This window comes from Aulonocara sp. 'chitande type north' Nkhata Bay, linkage group LG1 (genome assembly GCF_057382095.1).
Source record: "Aulonocara sp. 'chitande type north' Nkhata Bay isolate Kocher_YH1m ecotype deep benthic linkage group LG1, A_spYH_male_GT1.1, whole genome shotgun sequence".
NCBI classification, from domain to species: Eukaryota; Metazoa; Chordata; class Actinopteri; order Cichliformes; family Cichlidae; genus Aulonocara; species Aulonocara sp. 'chitande type north' Nkhata Bay.
Genome location: NC_141344.1, coordinates 8,260,491 through 8,272,561, shown reverse-complemented (window position 1 = coordinate 8,272,561; position 12,071 = coordinate 8,260,491). Strand labels below are relative to the sequence as shown.

Here is a 12,071-nt window from a genome sequence, read left to right as displayed (position 1 = left end):
GTTTACTTATTTTAATTTAAAACATGTTTTATTTTAATTAAGTTTAAAACTTTTTTATTTAATGTAAAATTATATTTTGTTTTAATTTACTTTCAAATTCTTCAGTTGCTGAAGGGGCTGCATAGTTTTCATAAATTGCATAGTTCAGAATAGCTATAATTGTACCAGATGGTTGCATTCAGTTAAGTTGGACTAGACTGTAATACAAACCGTTCAGTTTGTCAACAATAAAACTGAAATGAGAGAAAGACTGAGTGTGAGACTTTGTTATTAGATAAAATGAATATTGATAAAGTTTACCTTTATGTACAGAATCTGAATATCGCAAAATATTTTAAAAAATTGCAATAATATCGTATTGTGCGTTAAGTATTGTGATAATATCGTATCATGGGATGTATGGTGATTCCCACCTCTATTAAGCTTATGGTTCTAGTCCAGCTCTTATTATTTGACTCAGTCCAAGAAATGCAGCACTGGTTTACTAGACACCTATCATTTGCCTGCAACTATGAGAATGTTCAACTGATTGCTGCCATGTCAGTTTTCCTGGATAAATAAGAGCTTAAACAGAAATCACCAGAGAAGGCTGGTGTTTAACTGAGATTGCTGTTGTTGATTTCTAAAATTACTGTGACAAAGCCTTGGGTTATGCAAGCTCAAGTCCACAGCAGGCCCAAGGCCATCCACAGATTACAATCTAACAGTAATGCTTCTACAGGAACTTATTAAAGTCTTTTTTTTCCCTTCTTTTTTTTTTTGACTTGGGGGTGGCAACTTAGCTTGACCTAGATTTCTGTCTGTTAAACAGCCAATAACTATCCTGAGGGAAATTTTATTTACTTAGACAGCATTATGCCACAGCTCCCATCACACTCAACAAAGAAGCGCATTATACATAAAACTTGTAAACAACATTCCCAAAGAATTCCAAGACTGGTTAGTCAGGTAATGCTATTCAATCTGGTGCCAAGAAAGCTCCATTCACAACACAAAGTGTTTTCAGTGCATTGCACGTTTTAAATTCCAGCTGTGTGTTGGTTCTTGGGAACTGCTAGTTTTCGACGCTGCGCAAACTCTGCGCAAACTCTGCGCAAACTCTGCGTCTTTTGGCAGGACTCCAAACAAAATCTATATTTTGCAAAAACAGCTTTTTACTTAGTAGTCTTACTAAAAGGGGGCAATTAATCAAATAAATTATTCATCATTTATGACTTCTTGAAAGACCCCATCTTACTCACATGAATATATGTTGGGTAAATTAACTGCAGACACTGTCAGTTTGTTTCGAACTTCAAAAAATTAAAAGCTTATAGAACTACCAAAAAACTAGTTGCTGTCAGTGAGTGTGTGCTTTTGATCTATGTTTATGTTCACCCACACACTGATGCAGCTGGCATGCTTGGACCTACCAAGCATCTAGTGACATTAACTAATAAAACTCATCTATGGGGGCAATTAAGAACAGAACAGAAATGAGGTGCAGACAAGGAAGAGCTGGTGCACACAAAAAAAAATGTTGTGGGTCTTTTGGTTTCCGTAAAAAAGACTGAACAAATCTACGTGTAAACTGCAACGTGTAACTGCAGCAGCTAATACTGTGTGAATTTGAATTATTCACTGAAGCAGTAGTAGTAAATAAACACTGCAAATGTGAACATACATTAGGCATTGTTCATTCTTGTCAAAGTCAGGACACGGTGGCATTTGCCCACCTGGAGCATTTGGACATGTCCCAGTGCCATGAGTGCCGTTTTGGCCTGCTGTAACCAGCCAACTTGTAATAACATTAATAACTAGTAAGCTACTGCTAAACCAACAAACAGGGTTGAACTACAAAATTAGCAGTCTGGTGGTTTGTGGCGTGGAACAGAGTTGTGGCCTGCTCATGCGTCAGACTATTTTGGGTTCTCTGACTGTTTTGAAGAAAAGCCACAGCGTTATAAGCCAACTTGGGTTGCAGGTTCAAAATTATTTCTAGTTGTGCACAGATGTGTATGATCAACAAATTAAGAAGACAAAGGCAGGCCATTACACACTACCCCAAAACCCTGTTACGCTTCCATTTACAACCAAAAACATATAATGCTGAACTAAATTAGACTACATGTTTTACTGTAAAATTAAAAGTGAGTTGATGATAAATTACAGACAGACAGACAGACAGACAGACAGACAGACAGAAAGACAGAAAGAAAGAAAGAAAGAAAACAACCAAACTATTAAATTCTGCATTTAACTGACAGCAGATAAAGTGTTATGGAAACAAGAAGAGAAGGAAGAAGCAGAGAGCAGAGCACAGACAGCCATGATGCAGCACCCAAGGAACAAAAAGGGCTAAGGCCCTGGACTTAACAGCCCAACAGAGCAGTTTGGTGGTGCCTGGGCTTGAACCAAATTGTAGTGTTTTTAATAATATATGCTGCTGAACAAATGAGTTTATATATGTATAAACACTATTTACTAACCTCATTTTGTGTAGAGTAAATAAACAGACTGTATATTTTTAAACAATGACGTATCAACAGTAATGTCTTATCTCTAGCACATGGAGTTATTACAATTATGGCAGTAAGTGTAGTGCAGCTGTGACTATCGAACCTCAACTCAGACACAATACAAAGTTTGTATTGTATTTGTATTGTGTAAAAAAAAAAAAGGCAGGGAAATATGGAAATGTGACCTACTGGGTATGCAAATATACAGTATAAGCTTAAACTAAAAAAATACAGCTTTTGTAGAGTGAACAGTTAATCCATCACTTCCTGACAGCCTGGCTGTTCAAACTGTGAGCTTTGCACTCGAATTGAGTTTCAAAAATACAACCCCACAGAAAATGTTAAAAGCCAATTTTTTAGAAAGAAAAACAAGAATAAAAAGAAGGGGCAGTAACTAACCAAACAATGTCGTTATTAGATCACAGCATACAGCAAGTCCAACGGGATGACAGTTAAACAGAAATATTTGGCAACAGAGTCATCCCATCAGAGGACAAGTGTCTGAAAAAAAAAAACAAGTACAGGGTTTTTTTAATAAGCTTTTGATTTTCAAAATCAACAGCACACTGGTGCAAAGCTGTACTGAAAGAAACAGGGTGAGGGATTAAAATGGACATAAGAAGAAATAGCAGCAGGCAGGCTTTGTGGTGTGCATTTGTCTTCGTATCTGCATCTGCAACTACACTGATGTGTGTGCATTCAATGTGCCAAGAGACTCCCCACAAGGAAGCAGGAAGTAGGCACCAATTAGTGGAAATGCAGAGAGATGATGTGCCTAGAGATGCAAGCAGCTTCCCCAGACATTTAATAGGCTTCAGTGTCCACATGCCCTTCATCTGGATGAGCTGTCGTCCAGCACAGCAAGCAGCCACTACCGAGGCTCCACATGCTTCACTGATCACATGACTTTGACTGTTCAGAGCAAGGGCGAGGCAAAAAAAAAAAAAATCACCATACAACATAATTTCTCCACAATTCTAAAACCAAACCAGTGTTCAAAAAGACCGAAAAGCTTAACTGAGGGTGAATTCAGCTGATTTTCAGGTGGACTAAAAGTAGTGGCTAGTGGGTCATTCAACATGTTAGCTCTCAAAGACAAGCATATGGCATTTTTCACAGAGAAAAACATTTGAAAATATACCATATCAATATACACTGATGATAAAGTACTTTGATCTGATCGACTTATAGGCTGAAGCAGCCAAACAGGCAAAGCTATATGTGGAACGAAACCGTGACCGAGGACAAGCTGATGGCATCAGATGTAAGTACAACTCCTCCGGTTTCATATGCAAAACAAATTATTGCGCTAGCTTACACGGTTCAGGTTCTACAGGGATTTAAAAATAGTTACGCAAAACGGAGCGTGCTGCTCTGACCGGCTTTAAAGGGTTAACAATGACTTTAAAAAAAATAATATAAAATAGTGTGCAACACCACTGAAGTTTTTTTTTTTTTTTTTAAACTCTCTTTTCAACCAACGGCAGTCACTCTCCAAATAACTTCTGCTTAGCTTTCCGAGCTTCCCTCGGGTCCTCTTAATCAGCGGTCTCCAACCTTTTTTGCGCCACGGACCGGTTTATGGCCGACAATATTTTCACGGACCGGCCTTTAAGGTGTCGCGGATAAATGAGGGAGGGGCTAATAATCGGCTCAGTCATTTTTAATGATCGTTGAAAGCCCAGATCGTAATCGTGATTAAAATTCGATTAATTGAGCAGCCCTACCTATTAGGGACAGTTAATTTGGATAATTCTTCACAGGAAGTGTCATGTCACTCATCACCATTATATGAAACTACATGTTAAACTGGTTAAAATCTAAAATTAAAAAGAGACAGGCGATCTCTCCAAGGTGTAACCTGCTCCTAGTTGACACATGCCAACACCAGAAAGCAGCAGCAGCGGTCCACAAGGCAAAACGCAGGAAAAGTTGAAGGCATGAATTCACTGAAATATACAACATATGTTTAAGTTTGCATAAAACCCAAAGGAGGAAATGACTTTCTTGTAAACGTTTTTTCATCCAAACACACACACACACACACCTCAGGTGTATGTTTTAACAGTTGCGTAGCTTGTTGCAAAGTGTAAACACAGCTTAGAATTGCTTCGTCTTCCTTCTAAAAGCTCTACAGAGCTATTAAAGCTTTTAAGTTAATGAGGAAAAGAGCTACAGAAAATAAACTGATTCCATGATATAAGCTTTAAAAACATCTGCCTGATTTGTTCCTTTACACTACATGTATTAATCCTAATTCACACCATCTAGATTGTTTAAATCAAAATTAAATGCAATGGAAGAAGACTAAAGTAATTTTTTTATTGCTGAGATGCTGGTGGATGGTAAGAATCTTGGTTATGCTTTGGTAAGAAACTTATTTGAGGTTGTGGCGTAATCACACCTTAATATTGCATAAAACAGCGCTGGTCACATTTTCTGGACACCTGTTCTGCCATCTGATTGCACCATCCAGTCTGCACACCAGTCAAAACGAGAGGGGGAGAAAAAAAAAAATCAAACAAACAACAAAACCAAAATCGGACAGAGTGGGCAGCGTCAACTGAAGTTGTCGATCACTTGACTTAAACACCCTCAGCACTATGGCTAACCTTTCAGTGCAGCTGGCTAACAATGAAGAAGTCCCTGGAACTACACATGCTCCAAAAACTACCTTTATTTTTTAATCTTCACAGAGAGTAATAAATCTGTGACAGCTTTTGAAGCAGGGCTCCGTGGTGTATACATTTGGATCGATACATGTAGGGTTTTATCTCCACTTATTCCTTTTTTGGTCTTGAAAGACAGTTCTCGGATTATACCAGGTTGAAGTCAGAAGAGAAAGCCATGTTCTCTCCAAGTGTTTGCAGAGAACCCTGAAATCTCAAGAAGAACAGAGCGGCAGGAGAGAGGGAAGGAAGTTCAGAGAAACTGTGGCTTACTCAGTCATTATGACTGTGTGGCTCCCTCTGCCATCTGCCACATGAAACATTTCTAGCCATCGCCACCACCTTTTCTTTTTTTTAGCCGAGGTGCTGCTGTAACTGTCCCACAGAAATTCTTGTTCCTATTTTGACTTTCTGATTTAGCAGCAACAGAGACAGACGGACGGTTGCAGTGATGTAGGCTGAGGCGATTTTGTGGTCTCAGAAACATTTATCCAGTTTAAAAATAGTGCCCAATACATGGATAATCATAAAATGAACTTAGCAGCTGCAGCTTAAATTATTTTAAGATTTCAAATTAAATTTTAAACATAAGCAAGTTGTGATTTTACCAGAAAACCTGCATAAACCTAAAAGAAATTATTACAGTAAATACTAGTCAAAGTCTGAACTGAGGAAGAAAAGACAAAACAAAACAAAAAAACCCTCCATCCTTTCTTTGCAGAAGATTAAAGGAGTCATGCGTGTATCTAATCCGTCGACCCCTATTTTTACCTGGCTCAATAAAAAAATAGAGCAGCGTGACACAGAACCCTCTCACTCTACAGTCAGACAGGCCAACTGACTGACAGACAGGTGGGAAGACAGGAGGCAGCCGTCCAGTCTGCTTCTCTGACGTAACAAGTGACAGGGTTGAGCTTGCCGCTGATGACAAATTACAAAAGCAGAGAGACAGGAAGTGAAAGAAAGAAAGGAAGAGGGAGAGAGAATACCCCCTTCCTCCTACTCCTCTCCACCTCCCCCTTTGAGTTCTGGGAGGCTGCTGGACTGGAGAAAGCAGAGGGGAGGAAGGGTAGTGGTGACGGCTTATTGTTTGAGCTCTGTGTGCTGCGGTTCCAGTCTCAGCACACACTCATACTAGCCCAGCTATTTATATCCTCTCAATATCCATGCAGGCGGAGGCAGGCTACAGTCATTTTCATCATTTCCTACATTCTGGAGACAAAGAAGAGACTACTTGCTGGGAGTGAGCCTGCTTGGACTACTTTTAGAGGATCGCCCCATTATTAATTGCGTTGCATTTTTGGTTTTCATAAGAACATACATTAGCTGAAAAAAAAAAAAAAAATCCATATTCATACAATTAGCTGAACGATGATTGTTCAGTTAGTAGCACCAAATATATTAAAAAGGGACAATCAACTCTATTAGGACTGCATTTAATGAAGTCAGGGGAGTTGCTAGATAAAGTCTGGTCTAATCTCAGACTATGCAATGCATGCTCTACGAGTTGCCAAGGCACCAAAATGGCTTGCTCACCTGACTAAGGAGAGACAGAAGAAATGTAACAGATGCTTGAAATGTTGACTGTAGTTTCTGTAAGTATTTATCATCACCAGCATTTACCTTCAAGTTACTCTAGTTCTATTTTGAATGATGGGGCACAGAGCTCTTTGTAAAGGTTTATTCTGAGCAATTGTGATGGCAAGAGTCAACAAAGTGAAAGCAATACAGGTTCAAAAGTACAGTGCAAGTAGGTGTGTGTGGGGCTGGCTGTACAGACTTAATTACATCCATTAATGAGATGGTAGGTGTGACAGACCAAGGAGAGCTCAGTGGTGATGTTATGCAAGTGTTCATGTTAAATGCAGAGGTGAACAGAAGGAAAAGATGACTTGGGTTCTTGGAAGCTCCTCAAGTAGAGATGAGAGGTCTGAGACAGAAACGGACGGGGGATTGCAGTCCATGTGAAAAAAAGTTCACTGGAGAAGCAGTTTAACAAGGGGGCTACATCAGCGAGCCAGGTGGGAACGGAGACATAAAGCCCCGTGTTCAGTGGGTAGTAGTGACAGAAGTCAAACTAATAACCAATGGATTGTCCATTAATCAAATTATCATTGATGGGTTTGTTCTTTGAAAATCGAATGCTTAAATTAGTCCCAGCCATTAAAATGGCCAGGCTGCCTGCACAACTAAAGTCTGTAGCCATTTTGCACATGCACTTCAAAACTTTGAACTTTTCTAGATATTCTTTCTTTCGTTAAGTTGTAACGACACAGAAAAAATAAATAAATACTGAATGCTTTATTGTTACTCCGGCTTGCAGGCTACCACATTTATTACTTCAAACAAAATAAAGGGAAAATTCCTACCATCACTTATGACAGACTACCTAATTCAAAGTGTAGCTCTATTACCACAAGCAGCATTACACTGCAACAGATGTTACACAGCAGTATTTACAGTACCACAGCAGAAGTCTAATGTAAACACAAACGTACCCTAGGGAGTGTTTTCACTGGAAATTTTAAATAAAAGCTGCTTAGCAGGTTAACAGTAAAGTAACGTAACCTTCTAACTCTTCAGCAGCCTGCACAATATGACAGAAGGAACAGTCTTCTTGCATATTTTCAAAGCATTGTGCTTGTTCAACATTGCTGAACTAGCTTCCTTTTTACTAAATCGTAATGCGTGCTACGGAACATACACTCATGGTGCCCTCATGTCAACGACACACTTTTAGGCCACATAAAAATTTACACCCGTATTTATTGCAGATCATGTTAAATGTGTCTCCACATTGTAGTGGTTTACACATTTGCCAGAAAAGTGAAAGATCCCGAGTTTGATTTTGAAAGGAGACACAAATCCCTTTTGGGATTGCATCAAGGAAAGCATCCAGAGTAAAAATCTGCCAGATTAAATATGTGCGGCTACCTGCTGTTGCAGCCCATTATAAATAAGGGAGCACCCAAAAGTAGCTGCTTCTTCTCCTAGCAATTGTCAGTATTGAGATAATTCTGATCTCAATACTGACAAAACCTTTTCTGGAAATGAGCAGCCCTGTGAAAACATCCCTAACAAACTGCTGTGTGCTAAATGTGCCCAGATTCTCCAGATTTTCCAGACTCTGTGAAAACAGCTCAAGTGTGGGAAACAATGCAGTGTATATGTGTATATAAACAAGCACACGCAGTCATGGCTTAATATACTATACCTTAAACGTGCACATTTATATACGTTATTGGTTTAAACATCCTAGGAGAGTGACTGAGGAAGGGGATACACAGAGAAACCGCCTGCTGATTCTGCTGCTTTCATTGCCTCTCCTATTCCTTTGATGCTAAACCACGACAACTCCTCTATTCAGAGCAGAAGAAGAGACGAGGAGGCAAAGCACGGCGATGGAGACACAAAGAATCTCATTAGAAGCAGCCACAGCGGGGTTCGGGTACAATATGGCAGCAGCATTAGTGGCAACAGCAGCTCAGAATCTCTTCAATAAAAGCAGCATTCAGGGGCAGTGGCACTGAGACCACGCAGAAAAAGATTCAGTGGACAATAAAGGAGGGAATTAGGGAGAAGAGAGGCATACAGGGAGAAGATGAAGCCAAAACCCAAATTGCAAATGACACTTGAAACTATTATGGTTCAAAACGGTGATTATACAGACTGCCTGCACAACGAGTAATCCCAGATTTGGAAATAACCGGAATATTTTCCGCCTTTGAAAATAAGGTAACTACAAATGGATGTTACTGCTCAAGAGAAAACAACAACAGCTAGAAACAGAGCGTTCTTCTGAAAAAATGAGAGATACACTCATCAGGTTGTCGTGGTCAACGAGCGTTTGACTGGCCAGACCAATCACAAAAGGCAGTCATTGATAAATCCTTTCTGCTCAGCAATTACAATATTTATATAGTTTACCAAATTTAATTGACGAATCACTACTATACTTTTGATCTCCACATTATATTTCCAATTTAATATACGTGTGCTATTACATAATGTTTCTTTAACTGCCAACAGATCTTTGTAACGCAATTAGGATGCAGAAAGAGAGAGGAAGATGATACTAAATGAGAGAGAAAAAGATGCTCACAGATGGAGAGGACAGAGATCAGGAGAACAAGGACATAGAAAAAAAGAGGAGGAGTCAGACGAGCGTAGAGGACTGGTAGGTGTAAATGACAGCGGCTAGAGGCATGGAAGTGTGGTTTCTTGGCAGAGGACTCTATCTGCTCATCCTTAATGCAGTCATCTGTTGGTTCCATCGCCAACCATGAATAATAAAGGCTCCACCCTGCTATGCCAGTACTCTGAATTATTAATTCACAACCACAGACTTGCATTAGCGCACACTATGGGGTACGGACACATTTGCCTGTTTAGACTTGCGCACACAGTGTGTGTGTGTGCACATGCATATTCACCACACTGACAACGAGTGAAATTAGTGTTCTCTCTGAAGCAGGTTTTTCTTTAGAAAACTGCTGTGACAGATAGAAAGTGATGTTTCTTTGTTTTTGTTTACTTGGGGTAATCATTACTGTTACTTCCATGTAACTATCAAAGCATGTCAGATTTAATAATAAACAACTGTAGAATTACTAAAACAAAACTATAACAGGAATTTCTAAAATCAACACATCAAAATAATGACGACACGTAGCTATCCTTTTGCTTTGACAGGGATAAACTACACTTAAAATATCTCGCAAGCATAACCAGTTCAGAATTACTACTGTTTCAGCCATAATAGTACACCCCAAGAGATACTATTAACTAGGTCATTGGTTTCTTTTCATAGGCTTGGTTAAATGATGTAGCCCAATTAGCTTAAAGGAGAACTGACAGATATAAATGTGCAATGCTGCTGTGACTGTATGTTAAACGCTCAACACTGAAAATGAGGGACGGTCCAAAGAATGGCTGTGTGCACGACAGAAATGAAAATATTCACATTTCACCATATAAACAATGTCCTACTTTAAGTCCTTTTAAAATCATACTAAGCATGCCTAGGACGTTAAAATGCAAGCGCACACACACCAAAAACTCCTCTTACTCACCTGCTTTGCATCTGCTGCAAAAAGAGCCTAACTGAAAAGACACTCTCCTACACACTGTGCCTCTGTTAAATCAAAGCAGAAAACATCTCTGCTTCCCCACACAGATACCAGGCAACACAACCTGCCAAACAGTCTATTGTTGGGCTGGAAAACAACACAAGACTAGCAGAAACAAAAAACAGAATGAGAAACCTGCAGTTAGCACATTCGCTCAGAATATACAGCTGTGTGAACGTTTTAGTGCATGTGGTTCTACGAGAATGTGTAAACTGGAAAAATGCATTTAGGCAGCACATCCAGATCTTGTTTTTACCACTGGACACTGGGTGTTAAGGTGACAGTAATGGTGTAGGTGAGAAAACCCAGGTAGACAGCGAGGCAGGCATGAGGTATTAGGAGACTTTCTGCTAATGCAGAGCCAATGTTTGCACAGACAGCAGCTCCAAATCTTCCCTGCAGAGAGTAGGACTTGGGGATTTCTTCTGCAAATTTATGAAAGCTTGACAGACTTCATGCACCGATAACCCCATTCACTCTCACAGTCCAGGGACAGGCACACAGCCTTAAAGTGAAGTTTGATGCACTGTATGACCTTAAATACAGTTTTATACCTTGGTCAGTAAAATAACATACAGAATTAGAAAATTACAAAAAATATGTTATACAAAAAACAAACAGACACGGTTTACTCTGCTGAGATTTGCAAGTTGACCTGCAGAGTTCATAAAGTTAGGGCTTCCTCCATTTGTGATTAACAAGTACATACGTGATTAACAAATTGAGCCAGTCTTAGGCCATTTTCACACCTAGAGTTCGCTTACTCTGGTCCGGATCAGTTGATGAATTTGTAAACTTGTAGCTTTTACTCATGGTTTAGTTTATTTTCACACAAAGAAAAATCCAAGGGAACGTGTCACTACAACCCAAGTGAGAGTTTTAAGTCTGTTCTGGGTGGGAGTAACAGAGTAAATACAGGAAGAAGGTGCTGTACTGGATGACTATTGGAAAATATTGAGTATTTACATTCATTTCACAGATAGTTGCTAGTCTGTACAGACCTTTGCACATTTATTGTATCTTCCCGCATTGAGAATTCAAAGTTTATGTGGCTATGGGCTTTTTATTCCTTACCTCAAACTTGTAATGTACACCTGGTTATTGGTTCGCACAATAAAGAAAGCACTCTGGAGCTCATTTGGGACCATACCGAGACTCCTCCTCCAAAGGGTCTCAGTGCGATTGTTCTGGTCCCTACCAAAGTGCGATTACTGTGTTCACATCTGCACGAGCGAAAAGTACTAATAAGAGAATTATTTTCACAGTTAAAACTCACCATAATACAAGCTATTAAAATGCACCAACGCTGAATGCTTAGCTATAACACAATACAAATACAGGACTTTTCCACTTTTTCACAATGGGCCGTTGGGGAGTGCCTACACACATAAGGTAGATTGTTCCGCATACAGTTAAGACAATGAATCTACTACCTTACTCAACAAACACATATACAGTCTTCCTCTATTTCTAAATCAACAAATGTATTCTATGTTTGAGGAAATTAACCCCAGTTTAAAAAGCACTGGTTAAAATTATTTCTCAGGAATCCTGATATATCCATGCATAACTATGGTATAAAAAATTGAAACAGTATTTATTAGTATCATAACTTCACAATGAGCGTGAAGGAACCTCCTGTGCCAGTAACAAAAAATCTTCTGCTTGCCCTACTGAGACATAAAAACAGGAAGAACATTGGACAAGAACCACAGAAAATGATCTAAAAGTCTAAATTACTTGAGACAACGAGATTAAAACTCAAAAAGACCAAA

The 12,071-nt window shown here is 39.3% G+C and overlaps 1 protein-coding gene across 2 annotated transcripts in view; it reads right to left on the bottom strand.

The window, feature by feature from the left end:
- cskl (c-src tyrosine kinase-like) overlaps window positions 1-12,071 on the bottom strand; it is a 49,570-nt gene that overhangs the window by 26,277 nt on the left and 11,222 nt on the right. Inside the window, exon 1 of one of the 2 annotated variants that reach the window (XM_086315118.1) lies at window positions 2,898-2,916. The exons of the other annotated variant lie outside the window; for it this stretch is intronic. The gene's annotated coding sequence lies outside the window, so the exon portion shown is untranslated. Of the gene's footprint in view, window positions 1-2,897; window positions 2,917-12,071 lie in introns of those variants that run through there. 2 annotated transcript variants of the gene reach the window in all.